At 43.3% G+C, this 23372-nt stretch overlaps 1 long non-coding RNA gene across 2 annotated transcripts in view; it reads left to right on the forward strand.

The window, feature by feature from the left end:
- LOC133540077 (uncharacterized) overlaps nucleotides 1-23372 on the forward strand; it is a 40064-nt gene that overhangs the window by 12426 nt on the left and 4266 nt on the right. The window contains exons 3-4 of one of the 2 annotated variants that reach the window (XR_009803542.1): nucleotides 12440-12545; nucleotides 21624-21726. This is a non-coding gene — a long non-coding RNA (uncharacterized LOC133540077). The remainder of the gene's footprint in view (nucleotides 1-12439; nucleotides 12546-21623; nucleotides 21727-23372) is intronic. The other variant, XR_009803543.1, reaches the window with a different exon arrangement.

Genomic DNA, 23372 nt, shown 5'->3' on the forward strand with positions numbered 1-23372 from the left:
CTAATAATAATGTTCCCCTTTAAAAGTAGCATATATTAATGCAATATAAAGAAGAATGTTTTAATGTAGACACATAGAATCATCATACTGCTGTGATTGTATGCATCAAGTGTTCATTCAAGGCCAAGGCAAAATATCGTAATATATTTCGTAAATGGCGATATGGCCTAAAAATATCGGGATATTAAAAAAAGGCCATATCACCCAGCCCTAATATATATATATATATATATATATATATATATATATATGTATATATATATATATATATATATATATATGTATATATATATATAAATCACGATTCTCACGTTATGCGATTCAGAATCGATTCTCAGTTTTAAAAAAATCGATTTAAAAAAAAAATATATATTTCTATCAATCCAACAAACCACTACACAGCAATACCATAACAATGCAAATCAATTCCAAAACCAAACCTTACCCAGCAACACTCAGAACTGCAATAAACAGAGCAATTGAGGAGACACAAACACAACACAGAACAAACCAAAAGTGGTGAAACAAAAATGAATATTATCAACAACAGTATCAATATTAGTTCTAATTTCAGCATAGCAGTGATTAAAAATCCATCATGGACATTATCATTAGATATTTATAAAAAAAAGAACAGTGTCACAGTGGCTAACACTTGCATGGCATCTCATAAGCTTGACAACACACTGTGTCCAATGTTTTCACAAAGATAAAATAATTCGTATTTTTGTTTCGTTTAATAGTTAAAACTAATTTACATTATTGTAATCAGTTGATAAAACATTGTCCTTTACAATTATAAAAGCTTTTAAAAAAAAAAATCTACTACTCTGCTAGCATGTCAGCAGATTGGGGTAGATCCTGCTGAAATCCTATGTATTTATTGAATAGAGAATTGTTTTGAATCGGAAAAATATCGTTTTTCAATCGAGAATCGCGTTGAATCGAAAAAATCGATATACAATCGAATCGCGACCCCAAGAATCGATATTGAATCGAATCGTGGGACACCCAAACATTTGCAGCCCTAATATATATATATATATATATATATATATATATATATATATATATATGTATATGTATATGTCTTGATTGGATTATCCACAGAATAGTGCTCGATACCGTGGTAGAGCGCAATATGTATGTGTGGGAAAAATCACAAGACTACTTCCTCTCTACAGAACTGTTTCATGAGGGGTTCCCTCAATCATCTCCTGATGATTGAGGGAACCCCTCATGAAACAGTTCTGTAGAGATCAATCAATCAATCAATCAATGTTTATTTATATAGCCCTAAATCACAAATGTCTCAAAGGACTGTACAAACCATTACGACTACGACATCCTCGGAAGAACCCACAAACGGGCAAGGAAAACTCACACCCAGTGGGCAGGGAGAATTCACATCCAGTGGGACGCCAGTGACAATGCTGACTATGAGAAACCATGGAGAGGACCTCAGAAGTGGGCAACCCCCCCCCCCCTCTAGGGGACCGAAAGCAATGGATGTCGAGCGGGTCTAACATGATACTGTGAAAGTTCAATCCATAGTGGCTCCAACACAGCCGCGAGAGTTCAGTTCAAAGCGGATCCAAGACAGCAGCGAGAGTCCCGTCCACAGGAAACCATCCCAAGCGAAGGCGGATCAGCAGCGTAGAGATGTCCCCAACCGATACACAGGCGAGCGGTCCATCCTGGGTCTCGACTCTGGACAGCCAGTACTTCATCCATGGTCATCGGACCGGACCCCCTCCACAAGGGAGGGGGGGGGACATAGGAGAAAAAAGAAAAGAAGCGGCAGATCAACTGGTCTAAAAAGGAGGTCTATTTGAAGGCTAGAGGAGTTTTAAGGTGAGACTTAAATGCTTCTACTGAGGTAGCATCTCGAACTGTTACCGGGAGGGCATTCCAGAGTACTGGAGCCCGAACGGAAAACGCTCTATAGCCCGCAGACTTTTTTTGGGCTTTAGGAATCAGATGAAGTAGTCTTGTGATTTTTCCCACACATACATACATATATATATATATATATATATATATATATATATATATATGAGAGTATGGAAAGCATGTTGTTACTTCTTCACACAGCTCATACTCACTTGGTCTGCCAGAGAATAGGAAGACACAGCAATATGGGTTAGTCTTTAAAAATTAGCTACTTTATTGCCGTATTACTGACTCCTTTACTGCATTTTTTTTTTTTTACCTATGGGAGACGTGTGGAAGGTATTTTTATAGTATTTGTAAATGACTGCCATTGTCGTGTGTAGCGCAGCATTCTTTGTTGTCAGCTCCTGTTAGCCGTATCCCGTGGAAGACGTGAGCACAAGCCACGCTGACAGTCGTTTTTGGGGCATGGCCCATTGCAGTGTGGGTAATAAGGCTGCTGGCAGCAGATAGACAGGGGGCGGAAGAGAGGTGGAGATTCTGTCTGGTTGCTAGGAAACATGGCTGGCGCCAAGAGTGGATATGATTTATAATGGCCGTCTTGCTTTCTCCATTTGTTCCCTCTTTGGTCTCCTCCCTCTCACTTTCCCCATCGTTACTTGCAAACTCACTTCCTGTCAGCAGTCCTGCCGTGGACAACATTCCGAGCATCTAGTTTGCGATCGGCGTCAAAGAACATTTGGAGTGGAGTCCAGATGCCGTTACATCCACGGTGCGACTTTCTGCACATGACCATGCATGAAGGGACCATATTGATTTGCAACGTGAGACCGGATCCCTCACACATAGAACGGAGTGTGAGGCTGTGGAGAATGGATATTATAGGATGAGGCCTTCAAGGACCAATGCCAACTCCTTCACAACAATTCAAGTCATATTAAAATGTGGCAAACCCATTAGGAGGAAATTGCCTTGGATGCAAAATGTCACCATTACGACAACAAAATTGGTGATGAAATGAATCTACGCTCATGAACCAGAAGCACCTTATATTCTTTCAAATGGGATTATTTCAACACGTTGAAGTGGATATTATTGAGGATGAAAATGAAAAAAAAAGTTTATATACCGTATTTCCTTGAATTGCCGCCGGGGCGCTAATTAATTTAAAACCTCTTCTCACTCCGGCACTTACCAAAGGCATGCGGTAAATTTAGGCCTGCGCTTATAAATTTGAGTGTGATGTAAGGATACCATCATGAAAAGCACATTTAATAAAAAAAAAACGTTATTATGGTCTTACCTTTACTTATAAATGAAGTCCATGCGCAGCTCCTTCTGATCAAAAGCATCGATAACTTGTTTTTAGAAGTCTTCCTTATCTTTCTTCAGTTTTAAGAGTCTCTCTGTCTCGATGGAGATCTTCATTTATTACCTCCTGCTTCGATTGAAAGTCCAGTTTATAAAACTGTTTTATTTTAGATATGTAATCCTCCATGTTAAAAGTGCAAGCGAGAGGAAAAAAATAATCACACGCTGCTCACTCTTGCCGCTTGTTGTCACTTCTTCTGCAGCCGAGTAGTCGCAAAAAGGATCACTAGCGCCCTCTACCACTAGGAGGCGGGAGTCATTTAATAACTCATATTTGACACACGCAGCTACGGTATATTAATAAAACATAGCTGCTCACTGTTCTTTTTAGCATATACAATAGCTTGGACCTTCAATCCTACTGAATAGCTCTTAATCTTCTTCCCTTTATGCGATTTCAAATTGTTGAAATCAGCCTCCTCCATTTTGAAAATGATGACAGGTGAAGTGTCACTCGTGACGTGACGAGTTTGACCCTGTGGAAATTCTAGGCATATGTTAATTATTTTGCAAAACAAGTTTGACCCGGCGGAAATTCTAGACATGCAATAAAAATAATATTTTGCGAAACAAGTTTGACCCGGCGTTAATCCTGTGCCGGCGGTAATGCAAAGCTTTCGCTAATTATTTTGCGAAACGAGTTTGACCCGGCAGTAATTCTAGGCAGGCGCATACTATATACCCGGCGGAAATTCAAGGAAATACGGGATGTTATACATGTTCAAACAAATGATATATTATACAACACTTTATAGTGTACATGATCAAATATGCGTTACCAATATACATGATCCTACATACATTGTACACATTATCAAACATCATATATTATCAAACACATTATACATGATCAAAAACATTATATATTATCAGACACAGAATACATGATCAAACACATACGTATCAAGTATACGTATCATTACATTATACGTATCAAGCAAACGGTTCGCAGCCGAGTGTGAAGCGACCGGAATGAGAATCAGCACCTCCAAGTCCGAGTCCATGGTTCTCGCTCGGAAAAGGGTGGAATGCCATCTCCGGGTTGGGGAGGAGACCCTGCCCCAAGTGGAGGAGTTCAAGTACCTAGGAGTCTTGTTCACGATTGGGGGAAGAGTGGATCGTGAGATCGACAGGCGGATCGATGCGGCGTCTTCAGTAATGCGGACGTTGTACCGATCCGTTGTGGTGAAGAAGGAGCTGAGCCGGAAGGCAAAGCTCTCAATTTACCGGTCGATCTACGTTCTCATCCTCACCTATGGTCATGAGCTTTGGGTCATGACCGAAAGGATAAGATCACGGATACAAGTGGCCGAAATGAGTTTCCTCCGCCGGGTGGCGGGTCTCTCCCTTAGAGATAGGGTGAGAAGCTCTGCCATACGGGAGGAGCTCAAAGTAAAGCCGCTGCTCCTTCACATCGAGAGAAGCCAGATGAGGTGGTTCGGGCATCTGGTCAGGATGCCAGCCGAACGCCTCCCTAGGGAGGTGTTTAGGGCACGTCCAACCGGTAGGAGGCCACGGGGAAGACCCAGGACACGTTGGGAAGACTATGTCTCCCGGCTGGCCTGGGAACGCCTCGGGATCCCCCGGGAAGAGCAAGACGAAGTGGCTGGGGAGAGGGAAGTCTGGGTTTCCCTGCTTAGGCTGTTGTCCCCGCGACCCGACCTCGGATAAGCGGAAGAAGATGGATGGATGGATGGATGGATGGTATCAAGCAAACATATATTATCATTATACATGATCAAACACGTATTAGCAGGCATACATGATCAAAAACATGATAAATGGATGATCAAAGATATGTGATGCTAGATAAAGAGCATTAGCTTGCATTATTGGAGTAAGGAAGACTTCTGGTGCCCACAAGTGATGCAGCTGGACAAGAGTGCCCATATTTCTCTTTCCTCTCTCTGCGCCTGTCTTCCAGTAAATGGAGGATAATTTTAGAGCGATAAGGAGCCCAGAGGATATCAAGGGCGCATACACACGCACACACACGCGTACTCACACGCACACACACACACACACAGCCCCTCATTCCCTATTGCACCTGCTGACCTCGGAGGATCCACTGAGATGGGCTACTGCTGAGTGTGCGGCTTCCATATCCACTGGAACACACACGCACGCGCACGCACACACGCACACACACAGGAATGCGTACACTTTGACTAATAGGCCTAATGTTTCCTGAAGAGGGCCTAGCACTGCATTAGCTACGGATGTGGGATTGATTTAGAAACTGAAAGCCTTCTTGTGTGTGTGTGTGTGTGTGTGTGTGTGTGTGTGTGTGTGTGTGTGTGTGTGTGCGCGCGTGTGTATGAATATGTTATGCATTTCCTGTTGGATGCCATTATCTGTTTACTCACACAAATGATGTACGCACTCACTCGTGCAAAGGCACAGATTTCCCACATTTGATTCTTGTTGTTTTTTTACCCCTCATCATCTCCAGAACATTGAAGGGAATGTCGTAAAGATAAGTACCGAATTTCCTTGAATTGGCGCCGGGTATATAGTATGCGCCTGCCTAGAATTACTGCCGGGTCAAACTCGTTTCGCCAAATAATTAAAATATGCCTAGAATTTCCGCAGGGTCAAACTCGTCACGTCACGAGTGACAATTCACCTGTCATCATTTTCAAAATGGAGGAGGCTGATTTCAATCATTTGAAATCGCATAAAGGGAAGAAGATTAAGAGCTATTCAGTAGGATTTAAGGTCCAAGCTATTGAATATGCTAAAAAGAACAGTGAGCAGCTATGTTTAATTAATATACCGTAGCTGCGTGTGTCAAATATGAGTCATTAAATGACTCCCGCCTCCTGGTGGTAGAGGGCGGTAGTGATCCTTTTTGCGACTACTCGGCTGCAGAAGAAGTGACAACAAGCAGCAAGAGTGAGCAGCGATCGTTTATTTTTTCCTCTCGCTTGCACTTTTAACATGGAGGATTACATATCTAAAATAAAACAGTTTGCTAAACTGGACTTTCAATCAAAGCAGGAGGTAATTAATGAAGATCTCCCTCGAGTCAAAGAGACTTTTAAAACTGAAGAAAGATAAGGAAGACTTCTATAAACAAGTTATCGATGCTTTTGATCAGAAGGAGTTGTGCATGGACTTCATTTATAAGTAAAGGTAAGACTATAATAACGCCTTTTTAATTAAATGTGCTTTTCATGATGGTATCCTTACATCACACTCAAATTTTTAAGCGCAGGCCTAAATTTACCGCATGCCTTTGGTAAACGCCGGAGTGAGAAGAGGTTTTAAATAATTAGCGCCCGGTGGCAATTCAAGGAAATACGGTATCTATTTTGTAAAGATAGAAATATAAAGCTGCAGCAAAACCCTAATGCTGAGTCAGGATAGTTAAAGCAGTGTGATCATTAGTTGATCTATTGACCATTTGAAGTAGGTAATAGTTTGTATACTCCAAATGAACATTTGTCATTTTATTATCAGACGAGGCAACGTGAATGTCAGCGGTTTTTCACCATTTATACTCCCTTAAGCTTACAAAAATGCATCCCACATTATAACATGTTTCAGTCACTAAATAAATGTTTCTTTCCATTTTATTCGATTTAAAGCACAATTGAAAAAGTATGATAAAAAAACATTTTTTTGTTGAATGTATGTTTTGTTAGATTTGCACAATATTTTTGATTGCTATTTTTATTGCAAAAAATATATCTTATACAATAATTACTTAAAACATAACTGAACCTTTATTCATGATGCTCATTTTTACTACGCTAATCTTTTTTTGATGCCGCAGTTTTTAGTCTACAATAATGTTTATTTTTCTGGTTTGCAATCTATTGATTGGTTCGTACCAATTGAATACAATTAGAGCCTCAATGCATATTTTAGGGAAAATAGTAAAAATAAAATATGTTTCTGAATGCTTGGCATAACTTTTATTCTTTGTTTCTAATAAATGTGCACCAACAACATTTTAATTGCATTTTTAACATGTGTGCTTTAATAAAAGTAGAACATTAATTCAAACACTCTGCTGTTCCTCGATCAATTTTTATTAGATGTGTTGTTATTAGTTACACTTATTAAACTCTTAATCAAACAAACGGAAAAGTAATTGAAGCTTTTTCCTTATCGATTAATTGTTGCAGTGCAAATTTTTCCAATATTTATTATTTGACTACATGATAGAAACAAAATATGCTAAAGAGCTCTCGCAGCAGAGTTCTACACCTCTCCAAATTCCAGCATTAAATGATAATAAACATGTTTTGCAGTGGATTATGTTGAACTATGCAAGTGTATTGTGTCAAAAAATGTAATAATACCCCAAGAGCAAGATTTATTGTGCATTTTGAAATGACAAATCCAACTCACATTAAAGTTGCAAGCAGCGATGGACGGGACTGACTTTTTCTGGTGTTTCCTGCCTTTACCCATTCAACATATCTTTACCTACACGTTACCTACCTTCCCTGCATCCTTGGGTCACACTGGTGCTTCTTTCTTTCACCCATACACGCTGGTGCTTCCTGCCATCACCCAGACAACATATCTTTACCTGCACATTACCTACTTTCTCTGTATCCTGGAGTCAAACTGGTGCCTCCTTCTTTCACCCAGTCAACATATCTTTACCCGCACGGTACCTACCTTCTCTGCACTGTGTGGTCACGCTGGTGCTTCCTGCTTTTAAGCGGCCATCTAGAGAGGGCGGCAGCGAAGCAGTTCTTTGAAGGCTCGTAAAATCAAAACCGGAGCAGTTAGAAAAACTCTTTGCGCAACTTTTAATCAGAAGGGCTCAATCTCTTTCCTGTGCGAGTTAGAAGCCGACACCACAAACGCGCTCAGAGGAGATAATGTTTGAAAAAAGGTGACGGTTTTTACCAAACTTTTGTTTTGAAGGGGTGTTTGCCATCTTCCTGTTGATTTTTGCTGAAGGATGTCATTTTATGAAATTTAGGTCTAAGTCAGACCTACGTAGAGGTTTTTGTTTCATGTCTCTATGACATTCCTAACGGAAGTTACAAGTAGTTTTGTCTGTGTTTTTTCCTAGGGGGTGTTAGAGCGCAATTTTGAGTCTTGGGGTTTGGTTTTTTATCAGATAACCGTTTTCGCCAGTCCTGATGTGTGTGTAAAATTTGGTGAGTTTTGAAGCATGTTAAGGGGGTCAAAATACAGCTCAAAGAGGCAGCGGTATAATAATAAAATCTTAGAAATACAATAGGGTCCTCTGTCCCAAAGGGACATTTGGTCCATAATTATCCCCAGGTGCATGTCTTTGGAGGTGGGATGGCAACACTAAATGGTCCCTAGTATGTGAATGTTGTCTATCAGTGTATGAGCTGGTAACTTGTCCAGGGTGTACCCTGCCTACCGCCCCAATGCAGCTGAGATAGGCTCCAGCACCCCCTGCGATCATAAAAGGGACAAGCAGTAGAAAATGGATGGAAATCAAACTCATAAAAGTTATATAATTTATGAGAAAAGATCAAAGACATTTGTGTTTCACTACATAGCTTTATGTTGTCATGTGATTAGGATGATGACAATATGTCACTATATGAATGCTTTGTGATGTTTCTTTTGTCATCTTCGAGATGTAAAGCACGTCCTTGTGTGCATGGAAATATAGCCTTAATATCTCTGAATAGGTTTGTGCGATACAGACAATAGAAAAGAAATCAATTTGGCCAATCGTTATATCGCATGATGATGATACATTCTCCGTGTGTCCTGGAAATTTGACAGCGACAAGCGAACCAATGCGTCCTCAACGCACTGCAGCTTTCTAGCTCGTGGCTAACGTCCCTCCACAGTGCAGAGCCAATTGTGAGTCAGCGGTCTTCTATGGCGGTAAATAAACTAAGTTTCTAACCAGTATCATCCTTGGAGGACGAAGAATAGCTAAAACTGCTACAATAGACACCGTAGGAGGATATGCTGACTGCAAGCGAGAGCTTGTGAATGTAAACAAAGGTAGGTGGATCAATACCTTTTTTTGTTATTGTTTACAAAGGTAGGAGGACTTCAATGGTAACAACCCAAAGGATTTAAATCAGAGCCAACAGTAGGGAATCATTTAAATATTTCATTGATATTTTACATCCATGTGTTTTTTTTCTGAATACAAATGTGTTTAAGAATGGAATCATTTGAAGTATCAGTGTCAACATTGGTATGACCAATACTTGTCCCTGTAACTACTTGGTAAAAAGCGGATTTTTGGGCACCTAACGATTTGATCCCCTTCCTGGGGTGATGATTCCATTCAGAACAGAATTTTCTATTCAACACGATTCTTGATTCAAAGTGATTTTGCTGTTGATATTATTTGCTAGAATACTGAAACTTTTCAAAAGAAAGGTTACAGGGAATAAGCCCCTCCCACCTTCAAAGAAATGCACCTGAGGATAGGCCCCGCCCACCTCCAAAGACATGCACCTGAGGATAGGCCCCTCCCACCTCCAAAAACATTTGCCTGGGGATACACCCCTCCCCTCTATAGACATGCGCCTGGGGATAGGCCCCTCTCACCTCCAAAGACATGCACCTGGGGATAGGCCCCTCCCACCTCCAAAGACTTGCGCATGGGGATACACCCCTCCCCCTCCAAAGACATGCGCCTGGGGATAGGCCCCTCTCACCTCCAAAGACATGCACCTGGGGCTAGGCCCCTCCCACCTCCAGACATGCACCTGGGGATAGGCCCCTCCCACCTCCAAAGACATGCACCTGAGGATAGGCCCCTCCCACCTCCAAAAACATTTGCCTGGGGATACACCCCTCCCCCCCTATAGACATGCGCCTGGGGATAGGCCCCTCACACCTCCAAAGACATGCACCTGGGGATAGGCCCCTCCCACCTCCAAAGACATGCACCTGGGTATAGGCCCCTCCCACCTCCAAAGACATGCACCTGGGGATAGGCCTCTCCCACCTCCAAAGACATGCACCTGGGGATAGGTCCCTCCCAACTCCAAAGACATGCTTCTGGGGATAGGCCCCTCCCATCTCCAAAGACATGCACCTGGGGATAGGCCCCTCCCAACTCAAAAGACATGCTTCTGGGGATAGGCCCCTCCCACCTCCAAAGACATGCACCTGGGAATAGGCCCTTCCCACCTCCAAAGACATGCACCTGGGGCTAGGCCCCTCCCACCTCCAGACATGCACCTGGGGATAGGCCCCTCCCACCTCCAAAGACATGCACCTGGGGATAGGCCTCTCCCACCTCCAAAGACATGCACCTGGGGATAGGTCCCTCCCAACTCCAAAGACATGCTTCTGGGGATAGGCCCCTCCCATCTCCAAAGACATGCACCTGGTGATAGGCCCCTCCCAACTCAAAAGACATGCTTCTGGGGATAGGCCCCTCCCACCTCCAAAGACATGCACCTGGGAATAGGCCCTTCCCACCTCCAAAGACATGCACCTGGGGCTAGGCCCCTCCCACCTCCAGACATGCACCTGGGGATAGGCCCCTCCCACCTCCAAAGACATGCACCTGAGGATAGGCCCCTCCCACCTCCAAAAACATTTGCCTGGGGATACACCCCTCCCCCCTCTATAGACATGCGCCTGGGGATAGGCCCCTCCCCCCTCCAAAGACATGCACCTGGGGATAGGCCCCTCCCACCTCCAAAGACATGCACCTGGGGATAGGCCCCTCCCACCTCCAAAGACATGCACCTGGGGATAGGCCCCTCCCACCTCCAAAGACATGCACCTGGGGATAGGCCCCTCCCACCTCGAAAGACATGCACCTGGGGGTAGGCCTCTCCCACCTCCAAAGACATGCACCTGGGGATAGGCCCCTCCCAACTCCAAAGACATGCTTCTGGGGATAGGCCCCTCCCATCTCCAAAGACATGCACCTGGGGATAGGCCCCTCCCAACTCAAAAGACATGCTCCTGGGGATAGGCCCCTCCCACCTCCAAAGACATGCACCTGGGAATAGGCCCTTCCCACCTCCAAAGACATGCACCTGGGGATAGGCCCTTCCCACCTCCAAAGACATGCGCCTGGGGATAGGACCCTCCCACCTCCAAAGACATGCACCTGGGGATAGGCCCCTCCCAACTCAAAAGACATGCTTCTGGGGATAGGCCCCTCCCACCTCCAAATACATGCACCTGGGGATAGGCCCCTCCCACCTCCAAAGACATGCACCTGAGGATAGGCCCCTCCCACCTCCAAAAACATTTGCCTGGGGATACACCCCTCCCCCCTCTATAGACATGCACCTGGGGATAGGCCCCTCTCACCTCCAAAGACATGCACCTGGGGATAGGCCCCTCCCACCTCCAAAGACATGCACCTGGGGATAGGCCCCTCCCACCTCCAAAGACATGCACCTGGGGATAGGCCTCTCCCACCTCCAAAGGGATGCACCTGGGGATAGGCCCCTCCCAACTCCAAAGACATGCTTCTGGGGATAGGCCCCTCCCACCTCCAAAGACATGCACCTGAGGATAGGCCCCTCACACCTCCAAAGACATGCGCCTGGGAATAGGCCCCTCCCACCTCCAAAGACATGCACTTGGAGATAGGCCCCTCCCACCTCCAAAGACATGCACCTGGGGATAGGCCCCTCCCACCTCCAAAGACATGCACCTGGGGATAGGCCCCTCCCACCTCCAAAGACATGCACCTGGGGATAGGCCCCTCCCCCCTCCAAAGCCATGCGCCTGGGGATAGGCCCCTCCCACCCCCAAAGACATGCGCCTGGGGATAGGTTGATTGGCAACACTAAATGGTCCGGAGTGTGTGAATGTGGTCTGTCTGTGTGTGTTGGCCCTGTGATGAGCTGGCAACTTGTCCGAATGCAGCTGGGATAGGCTCCAGCACCCCCAGCGACCCCGAGAGGGACAAGCGGTAGAAAATGGATGGAAGAATTGCAATTAGTATGTGAATCAGTTGTTTTTTGCGCACCTACAGTATACCACTTGGTATTAGATCCATACCCAAAACTGTTACGTAAAGGAGCCAAACAACAGAGGAAGAATACAATTGGAAATGTTGCAATTTGTTATGCCAGCAGCCAAATTAGGATATTTTAATAATAAAATCCATTTTGATACGGTTTTGTTATCATTCATTGAGATATATTGCAGGTAGAGTTCAGCCCTAAAATGTCAGCAGCCTGCTTGTCTTTTCTCCAACTGGATGATTGCTTTGTGTGGCCTGCAGGACTGAACAAGACATGTCCAAGTGTCAGCGGGGAGAATGTTTGAAAGTAGGAAGACCATGGACTACTACTACTGTCTGATCAACACACATTCTCTACCTCCTTCAGGTAAGGTGAAACTCTAATGTCAGGAAGCTAAGACTGGCTTGTAAGAGGTTGGTGGATGAAGTGGCCAAGGATGCTGGTGGGTTGAAGGGGTTAAAAGAGTGTGGAGGAGAAGTGATGAAGCAGAAAGCTAGCTTATATTCCCGCCGTGTGTGAATGGCAGTAAATGAAAGTGTTTATCAGATCAATATGGCCATCATCTCTCAGAGGACTGTGGCCTCTGCTGAAGAACAATCATAGATCACAGGCAAATATGGAGGCCGGCGAGTCCTGTGCTTTTCCCCAAACATATTGAAAACGCAAGCAAACTCCTGTGTGACAGGATCACGGCAGCCATGTTGCCTCCTGAATAATGGAGCCCACCGATAGCAGCCGGGACACCAAAATAGCATCTTGGGCTCCGATAAATATAGAAGGTAATTAAATCGGCAGCGGGAGGGAGACAGCGGGACTGGGGAAGCTCTATTTTCATTATACGGGCGTCTGTTCTGGGTTACACTTAGCTATCTTAATGTATATATATATATATATATATATATATATATATATATATATATATACTGTCCATACTTATACATGTATGTATGTGTGTGTGTTTGTATATGTATGTACAAACCCGGTCTCCATATGAGTTAGGAAATTGTGTTAGATGTAAATATAAACGGAATACAGTGATTTGCAAATCCCTTTCAACCCATATTCAGTTGAATGCACTACAAAGACAACATATTTGATGTTCAAACTCATGAACTTTATTTCTTTTTTGCAAATAATAATTAGCTTAGAATTTCATGGCTGCAACACGTGCCAAAGTAGTTGGGAAAGGGCATGTTCACCACTGTGTTACATCACCTTTTCTTTTAACAAGACTCAATATAACGTTTTGGAACTGAGGAAACTAATTGTTGAAGCCTTGAAAGTGGAATTATTTCCAATTCTTGTTTTATGTAGAGCTTCAGTCGTTCAACAGTCTGGGGTTTCCGCTGTCGTATTTTACGCTTCATAATGCGCCACACATTTTCCATGGGAGACAGGTCTGGACTGCAGGCGGGCCAGGAAAGTACCCGCACTCTTTTGCTACGAAGCAACGCTGTTGTAACAAATGGCTTGGCATTGTCTTGCTGAAATAAACAGGGGCGTCCTTGATAACGCTGCTTGGATGACAACATATGTTTCTCCAAAACCTGTATGGACCATTCAGCATTAATGGTGCCTTCACAGATGTGTAAGTTACCCATGCCTTGGCCACTAATACACGCCCATACCATCACACATGCTGGCTTTCGAACTTTGCGCCTATAACAATCCGGATGGTTATTTTCCTCTTTGTTACGAAGGACACCACGTCCATAGTTTCCAAATATAATTTGAAATGTGGACTCGTCAGACCACAGAACACTTTTCCACTTTGCATCAGTCCATCATAGATGAGCTCGGGCCCAGCCAAGCCGGCGGCGTTTCTGGGTGTTCTTGATAAATGGGTTTTGATTTGCATAGTAGAGTTTTAACTTGCACTTACAGATGCAGCGACCAACTGTAGTTAATGACAGTGGTTTTATGAAGTATTCCTGAGCCCATGTGGTGATATCCTTTACACACTGATGTCTGTTTTTGATGCAGTACCACCTGAGGGATCACAAGTCCGTAATATCATCGCTTACGTGCAGTGATTTCTCCAGATTCTCTGAACCTTTTAATGATTTTACGGACCGTAGATGGTAAAATCCCTAAATTCATAGCAATAGTTTGTTGAGAAATGTTGTTCTAAAACTGTTCGGCAATTTGCTTACAAAGTGGTGACCCTCACCCCATCCTTGTTTGAGAATTATACAGCATTTCATGGAAGCTGCTTTTATACCCAATCATGGCACCCACCTGTTCCCAATTAGCCTGCACACCTGTGGAATGTTCCAAATAAGTGTTTAATGAGAATTTGTCAACTTTATCAGTATTTATTGCCACCTTTCCTAACTTCTTTGTCACATGTTGCTGGCATCAAATTCTGAAGTTAATGATTATTTGCATGTTTATCAGTTTGAACATCAAAAATGTTGTCTTTGTAGCATATTCAACTGAATATGGGTTGAAAATTATTTGCAAATCATTGTATTCCGTTTAAATTTACATCTAACACAATTTCCCAACTCATATGGAAACGGGGTTTGTATATGCAGTAACATATTGTGGCATTTATCTACCTATTACTTTGTCTACATTAAGGACAAGTAGTAGAAAATTATTAATCAACTTGTTCATATACTGTGAACATCTGCTTACTTTTTTCTTTTAACATGTTCTATCTACACTTCTGTAAAAATGTAATAATCACTTATTCTTCTCTTCTTTGATACTTCACATTAGTTTTGGATGATACCACACATTTAGGTATCAATCCGCTACCAAGTAGTTACAGGATCATACATTGGTCATATTCAAAGTCCTCATGTGTCCAAGGACATATTTACTGACTTTATAAACATAATATGAATTTAAAAAAAAACAAAGATGTTGTAATGGCAAAAAATATTGATGTAATCATAGTAGTATCGACTAGATACGTGCCTGTACTTGATATCATTACAGTGGATGTCAGGTGTGGATCCACCAATGGCTTTTGTTTACATTTTGATGCCGGTGAGCTATTGTATCCTCCTATGGTGTGTAGTGAAGCATGTTTAGCTATTCCTCATCCTGCCGGGATGATACTTGGAAGAAACATACTTTATTTGTTGCCATGGAGACCAGGATTAGGTATTTAGAAGAGCTAAAACACTGCCGGCGACGTATGGATGTTAGCCGCTAGCTCGCTAGCCATTTCTTAAACACCTCTTCCTGAGGGTGTTTCAGTGTTGTATAGCTTCATCGTTATTGTTTGTTTTTAAGCCAAAGTGCGTCCGTTCTCCGTTTTCTGTCTCCACACTGTGTCTGCTTGTAAGTACTCTGTGTGTGTGCACTGCCGAACATGCTCCTCCGCTGGTAAGACTAGCAATGGCACCACCGGACTTTGACACCAGTACGTTTCAGAGACTGTATAGTACTGAAAATGATTCATTAGTATCGCAGTCCTATACTAATACCGGTATACCGTACAACCCTAATGGGACGAAATGAAATGAATATTAAAAGTCTTAAATCTTTACTTAAATGTATCATTAATTAACAACAATTGGAATTAAATACATAAATGTGTCATTCAATTGTCTTTTTTACTTAAATTACATTTAATTATTCATTTAATATTATTTTATGACATAATAATTTTACGATTTAATAATTTCATGATTTTATGATTTACTTATTTTAAAATGATGTGTGTCAATACTTTACAAATGTATTTTATCCGTCAAACTCAAGCCATCAAAGTCAGTGGGCGGGTCCTAGCACCTGTTTGGATATCTTTCAACCAGAAAAGTGGCAAAATACTGGTTGTTCTGATGGAATACATTCCTCTAATTTAACTGCTAAAATATCTACCAACAACTCCACAAAACGTACGAGGATATCCTCCTTCGCCGCCGTCTTTTCAAAGACTTCCAAAAGCCCAGGCTTCAGACCAAAGCAACCATTGGACTAGATCAGGGGTGTCCAAATTTTGTCCACTTAAAGGGGAACATTATCACCAAACCTATGCAAGCGTTAATATATACCTTGATGTTGCAGAAAAAAAGACCATGTATTTTTTAAACGATTTCCGAACTCTAAATGGGTGAATTTTGGCAAATCAAACGCCTTTCTGTTTATCGGTCTTTTAGCGATGACGTCAGAACGTGACGTCACCGAGGTAACACACCCGCCATATTCATTTTCACATTACAAACACCGGGTCTCAGCTGTTATTTTCCGTTTTTTCGACTATTTTTTGGAACCTTGGAGACATCATGCCTTGTCGGTGTGTTGTCGGAGGGTGTAACAACACTAACAGGGAGGGATTCAAGTTGCACCACTGGCAAGAAATCTGCCGCCAGACCCCCATTGAATGTGCCAAAGTGTCTTCACATTTGACCGGCGATGCTAAGACAGACGTGGCACAGAGATGTATGGATAACCTGCAGATGCATTTGCAACGATTAAGTCAACGAAATCACAAAGGTGAGTTTTGTTGATGTTGTTGACTTATGTGCTAATCAGGCATATTTGGTCACGGCATGACTGCCAGCTAATCGATGCTAACATGCTACGCTAATCGATGCTAACATGCTATTTACGCTAGGTGTATGTACATTTGAAACTAAGATACCCACATTTAATGCGAAACAAACACTTACCAATCGACGGATTTAAGTTGCTCCAGTGTCACAAGCTGCGAAAGTCCTGATCGTTTGGTCCGCACATTTTACCGGCGATGCTAATAAGGCAGCCATGCTATGGGCCACTTCATTAGGTACACCCACGCTATAGCCGAATAGCGTCAAAAGCTATTCACTCAATAGCTTCAATTTCTTCTTCAATTTCGTTTTCGCTATCTGCCTCCATACTCCGAACATCTGTTTCAATACATGCGTAATCTGTTGAATTGCTTAAACTGCTGAAATCCGAGTCTGAATCCGAGCTAATGTCGCTATATCTTGCTGTGGTAACCGCCATGTTGTTTGTATTGGCAGCCCTGTATGACGTCACAGGGAAATGGATAGTGGTTTTGAAGATAGCGATAATATGGCACTTTAAAGCTTTATTTAGGGATACTCCGGGAGGTGTAAAATTTTGAAAAAAACTTTAAAAAATACAACAAGCCACTGGGAACTGATTTTTATTGTTTTTAACCCTTTTGAAATTGTGATAATGTTCCCCTTTAAGGCCACACACTGAAAAATCAAAGCATGCAGGAGTTATTTGATAAGTTTCATTTTTATAACCAATAAAATATATAGATTTCTTTAACCTTCAGGGTCTCAGTCATAAACATGTTCAAATTAAGCCATATATTTTTTGTCATCCAATGCTTAAATCTCTAGATTGACTTCAGGTCTAACTGTCGATATAATTTTGTATTAACTTATTTATGTTTGATGCCCTTTTTGTCAAAACCCTGTTTTTATGGCAAAAACCTAAAACATGCAATATTTTCCCTCGAAACGTTTTTCAAAGTGTAATATTAAATGTAAAGTAATTGAAGCCTTAAATATGTCACTAGGTCATGACATCACTGATTTAAAAAAAACTAAAAAGTAAAAAAAATAAAATAATACTGGGAATCCATGAGGGCCCTCACTCATAAAAGTGTTTAAAAATAAGTCATACATGGTTTCTTTAAACTTTTAACACTTAAGTCTCGAGATCAACTTCAGATCTATCTGTCGATTTTAAGTTTTTATTAATTTGTCTTGTTTTTTTGTATGTGTGTATGCCCTTTTTGTCAAAGAAAACTTAGTTTTTTTTGCCACAAAATATGTAATGTAAAAATGTTTAAGTGGAATTTTAAATGTGAAGTAATAGGAGCCTATGAAATGTTTTGATTTATTATTTTTTGATCAATAAAGACTTTAAAAAAAATAGCTTGAATGATAACTTTGTGTTATTAGAGTCAACATTGCTTGTTCTTTTTAATAGTATTGTTTTAATGCACTGCGGGCCATTTAAAAATTCGCTGAGGGCCGCAATTGGCCCCAGGGCCACACTTTGGACACCTCTGGACTAGATTGTTGCTAACCCCGCCCACTGACCTGGCTTAGTCTGACACACACGCTTCTATATATATATATATATATATATATATAAAGTACTATCCATCTATCCATCTATCTATCTATCTATCTATCTCTATATGTATATATATATAAAGAAGAGAAATACTTGAATTTCAGTGTTCATTTATTTACACATATACACACACATAACACTCATCTACTCATTGTTGAGTTAAGGGTTGAATTGTCCATCCTTGTTCTATTCTCTGTCACTATTTTTCTAACCATGCTGAACACCCTGTCTGATGATGCATTGCTGTGTGGCACGCACAAAAGTGCTTTCATCAAATGCACTAGAGTCTGGAATCTTCCATCTCTCCCTAACATGGCCCAAAACCGGTCAATCTTTGCTTCCTGAGGAAGATCTTCACCGCTAAGCACTTGGTAGTCCACTACTTCTTCCGGGAGGCTATCCAGGTCCAATCGCAGCTGCAGCTTGGAACTTACTTACATATTTCTTCATCTTTCTCGTCGTCGGCGTCGCCACGGCTGTATCTTCCTCGTTCTTCTGCTTCGTCTCCTTGTTGTGTGCGCAGTTGTGCACTGTACTCTCTAAAAGCCGTAGATTTTATTGTCACATATGCATGTACAGTAGATGGCAGTATTTTCCTGTTTAAGAGTGTCACACCATTGCTGTTTACGGCAGACGAACTGCTTTATGGTAGACTAAAACGTGACTGCTGTTGTTGTGTGTTATTACCGCGCTGGGAGGACGTTAATGAAACTGCCTAACAATAAACCCACATAAGAAACCAAGAACTCGCCCTCGATCATTCTACAGTTATAACGTCATTGGGCAGGCACGCTGTTTATATTGTGGGAAAGCGGACGTGAAAACAGGCTGTCGACATGTCGCTCAGGTCCGCATGGAGCTGGAGGGGGCGTGGCCTCCAGCTCCGCCTGAATTTCGGGAGATTTTCGGGAGAGAATCTTTCCTGGGATGTTTTCGGGAGAGGCGCTAAATTTCGGGAGTCTCCCAGAAAATCCGGGAGGGTTGGCAAGTATGTCATGGCACCTCACATGCTTGAAGGTTTTAGTTTCATTTGCTCCATTTAAGCCTCCACACTTGGGTGGCAGTGTTCCAGTGTATGTAGCCTCATGGCACCTCACATGCTTGAAGGTTTTAGATTCATTTTGCTCCATTTAAAGGCCTACTGAAACCAACTACACGCAGTCTGATAGTTTATATATCAATGATGAAATATTAACATTGCAACACATGCCAATACGGCCTTTTTAGTTTACTAAATTGTTATTTTAAATTTCCCGCAAGGTATACTGTTGAAAACGTCGCGGAATGATGACGCGTGCGTTTGACGTCACGGGTTGTAGCGGACATTTTTTTCCAGCCCGATCCCAGCTAGAAGTGGTCTGCTTTAATCGCATAATTACACAGTATTCTGGACATCTGTGTTGCTGAATCTTTTGCAATTTGTTCAATGAATAATGGAGACGTCAAAGAAGAAAGATGTAGGTGGGAAGCGGTGTATTGCGGCTGCCTTTAGCAACACAATCACAGCAGGTGTTTCCTTGTTTAAAATTCCCGAAGGTGAAGCTTTACTATGGATCAGAGCGGTCAAGCGAACATGGATCCCGACCACATGTCAACCGGCAGGTTTCGGTGAGAAAATTGTGCTAATAAGTCTGCTCTTACCGTAGTTATGAGCGGAGCTTGCGTCCTCCTACAGCTGCGGACTTTTACCTCCTCCCACCGGAGACACTGACGGTCACCACACCCGTGGCCACACCCCTCCGACCTTCAGGTACGACCATGTAATCTCACTAAAACACTAGTAACACAATAAGCAGATAAGGGATTTTCCAGAATTATCCCAGTAAATTTGTCTAACATCTGAATCGCTCCCACTTTATAGTCTTTTTTTTTTTCTAGTCCTTCACTCTCACTTTCCTCATCCACGAATCTTTCATCCTCGGTCAAATTAATGGGGAAATCGTCACTTTCTCGGTCCGAATCGCTCTCGCTGCTGGTGGCCATGATTGTAAACAATGTTCAGATGTGAGGAGCTCCACAACCCGTGACGTCACGCGCACATCGTCTGCTACTTCCGGTACAGGCAAGGCTTTTTTATTAGCGACCAAAATCGTCGGTGTTCTCTACTAAATCCTTTCAGCAAAAATATGGCAATATGGCGAAATGATCAAGTATGACACATAGAATGGACCTGCTATCCCCGTTTAAATAAGAACATCTCATTTCAGTAGGCCTTTAAGCCTCCATACTTGGGTGGCAGTGTTCCAGTGTGTGTAGCCTCATGGCACCTCACATGCTTGGCTTTGTGGTTAACCCCCTCCCATTTTACACCATTACTTCCTCTTTCCTGAGCTCCGTGCTCAGCATATGTCTTTTCGGGTGCTGTTGCAGACGTAGTGAGTCAGCATTATTTCACCAGTCGGCTGTCATCCGCTCCTTTTTTTTCTCGCCCTCGCACGCCCGCTTAGTCTGCGGGGACCCCCGTCATGCACGCCATGGATGGAGGATGGATGGCGAGGATGAGTTGGGGGAAGTGAAAGGTTGTCGTTGGAGAAGCCGGTCACTATCTTGACATCAACTCCTCAGGGTGTGTGTGTGTGTCTGTGTCTGTTCTATTTTGACATGTTGTGACAAAAAAAGCGAGCGAACACAAGTCATTCCACCAAGACTCATCATGACACACACACACACACACACACACACTATGTCTTCCTATCTCTTGCGCTCTTTGTCTGGTGTCTCCCTCGACAACCTCTTCCTCTCTCACACGCCCACACAGACAATGGCATCTTGTGTATCCCTCACACACATTTGCATGCACACACACTTGGTGTCTTCCATCTCACACATGTAAACGCCACACAAAAGGCGCTCACATTTTTTTTTTAAGACTTACATTGTCTACCTTGCACACACACACACATTCTACACGCACACACACACACACACACATATACTACACCTGCACACGTATAGTACATGCGCGCACACACACACAGATGCATACGACACATGCACGCACACACACACACACACGTACACGACACACGCACACACAGACGTATACTACACACGCGCACACACACACACACAGACGTATACTACGCACACACAGACGTATACTACGCACACACACACACAGACGTATACTACACACGCACACACACACACAGACGTATACTACACGCGCACACACACTACGCAGCACTACTCTCTGTCTTGGAATTTTACATTTTGATGAAGGAGGAAGCGTGTCGTCCAATGGGAGGCGGGAGAGACCATGTGAGCGCAGACCGCCGGATGCTTCAGAGGCAGTGTGCCCCCCCGCCTTCCCCGCTCGGCGATTGGTAGGACCCAGCACGCCGAATAAGAACCCCTCCTCTCTGTGGTCCTCTCGCCTGTCAGTGTAGGGTAGAGCTGCAGATCCACCGCAGATGGAGGAAGGGGAGCCGCGTCAGGTGTCGCCGCGACCCCATTTCACCCGCCGCCGCTACCCGTCTAGGGCCAGGTGAGCCTGAACCCACTCTTGCATTACACTTTGACACCTTAGTGACCAGGATGAAATGAACACCTGAGGTGTCAGGAACATCACATCCACTAATAATAATGAGTGTGTGTGCTGTCATGAAAATATTGTGTAAAGTATAAATATATGTATGTGTGTGTGTGTGTGTGTGTGTGTACGCCATCCCTCCTCCCAGTGTGATGAGAGACAAAGGCTCCCCTCAGTCTGATGGGTGGGAAAGTTCCCTTCCTGTCACCAATTACCACAAGAACGGCGAGCAAGTCAATTTAGCCAACATATAAAACCCCCCCCACCCACACGCACGCCCCATTGCCCCCCTCCCCACCTTAATTGCCTGACTCACGGTGATGGGAGGACACTGGAGATGGGTGGGGGGGTGGGGGGGTGGGTGCGCTCTGAGGACAGGAGGGCAGAGACAGGATGACTTGTCATGTTTGATAGACCACAGGGAAGGAGGTCACGGGTCCAAGATGGGGTGGGGGGTAGTCATCTGCCACACACATGACTTTGTGTGTGTGTGTGTGTGTTAGAGAGTGTGTGCGCACGTGAGTGCAAGAAGGAAAGGATGGCAGCTTGACGCGCTGACCCAGACAAAGGGCGGCGATCATACGTGCAGCCTCATGTAGTATGATGAGGGAGGGGCATATATGTATGTCTATACATACATATACTGCCATGAGGTGGCGACTTGTCCAGTGTGTACACCGCCTTCCGCCCGATTGTAGCTGAGATAGGCACCAGCGCCCCCCGCGACCCCAAAGGGAATAAGCGGTAGAAAATGGATGGATGGATGGATGGATATGTATACATATATTAGTGTGTGTGTGTGTGTGTGTGTGTGTGTGTGCGCGTGTGTGTGTGTGTGAAGACCATGTTCCATATAGTATGATGAGGGAGGGGCATATATGTATGTCTATATGTACGTATATTAGTGTGTGTGTGTGTGTGTGTGAAGACCGTGTTCCATGTAGTATGATGAGGGAGAGGCATGTATGTATGTCTATATGTACGTATATTAATGTGTGTGTGTGTGTGAATACCGTGTTCCATGTACTATGATGAGGGAGAGGCATATATGTATGTCTATATGTACGTATATCAATGTGTGTGTGTGTGTAGACCGTGTTCCATGTAGTATGATGAGGGAGGGGCATATATGTATGTCTATATGTACGTATATCAATGTGCGTGTGTGTGTGTGTGTGTGTGAAGACCATGTTCCATATAGTATGATGAGGGAGGGGCATATATGTATGTCTATATGTACGTATATTAGTGTGTGTGTGTGTGTGTGTGTGTGAAGACCGTGTTCCATGTAGTATGATGAGGGAGAGGCATATATGTATGTCTATATGTACGTATATCAATGTGTGTGTGTGTGTGTGTGTGTGAATACCGTGTTCCATGTAGTATGATGAGGGAGAGGCATATATGTATGTCTATATGTACGTATATCAATGTGAGTGTGTGTGTGTGTGTAGACCGTGTTCCATGTAGTATGATGAGGGAGGGGCATATATGTATGTCTATATGTACGTATATCAATGTGTGTGTGTGTGTGTGTGTGTGTGTGTGTGTGTGTGTGTGTGTGTGTAAACCATGTTCCATCTAGTATTGTGAGGGAGGGG

This window comes from Nerophis ophidion, linkage group LG21 (genome assembly GCF_033978795.1).
Source record: "Nerophis ophidion isolate RoL-2023_Sa linkage group LG21, RoL_Noph_v1.0, whole genome shotgun sequence".
In the NCBI taxonomy this organism is placed as follows: Eukaryota; Metazoa; Chordata; class Actinopteri; order Syngnathiformes; family Syngnathidae; genus Nerophis; species Nerophis ophidion.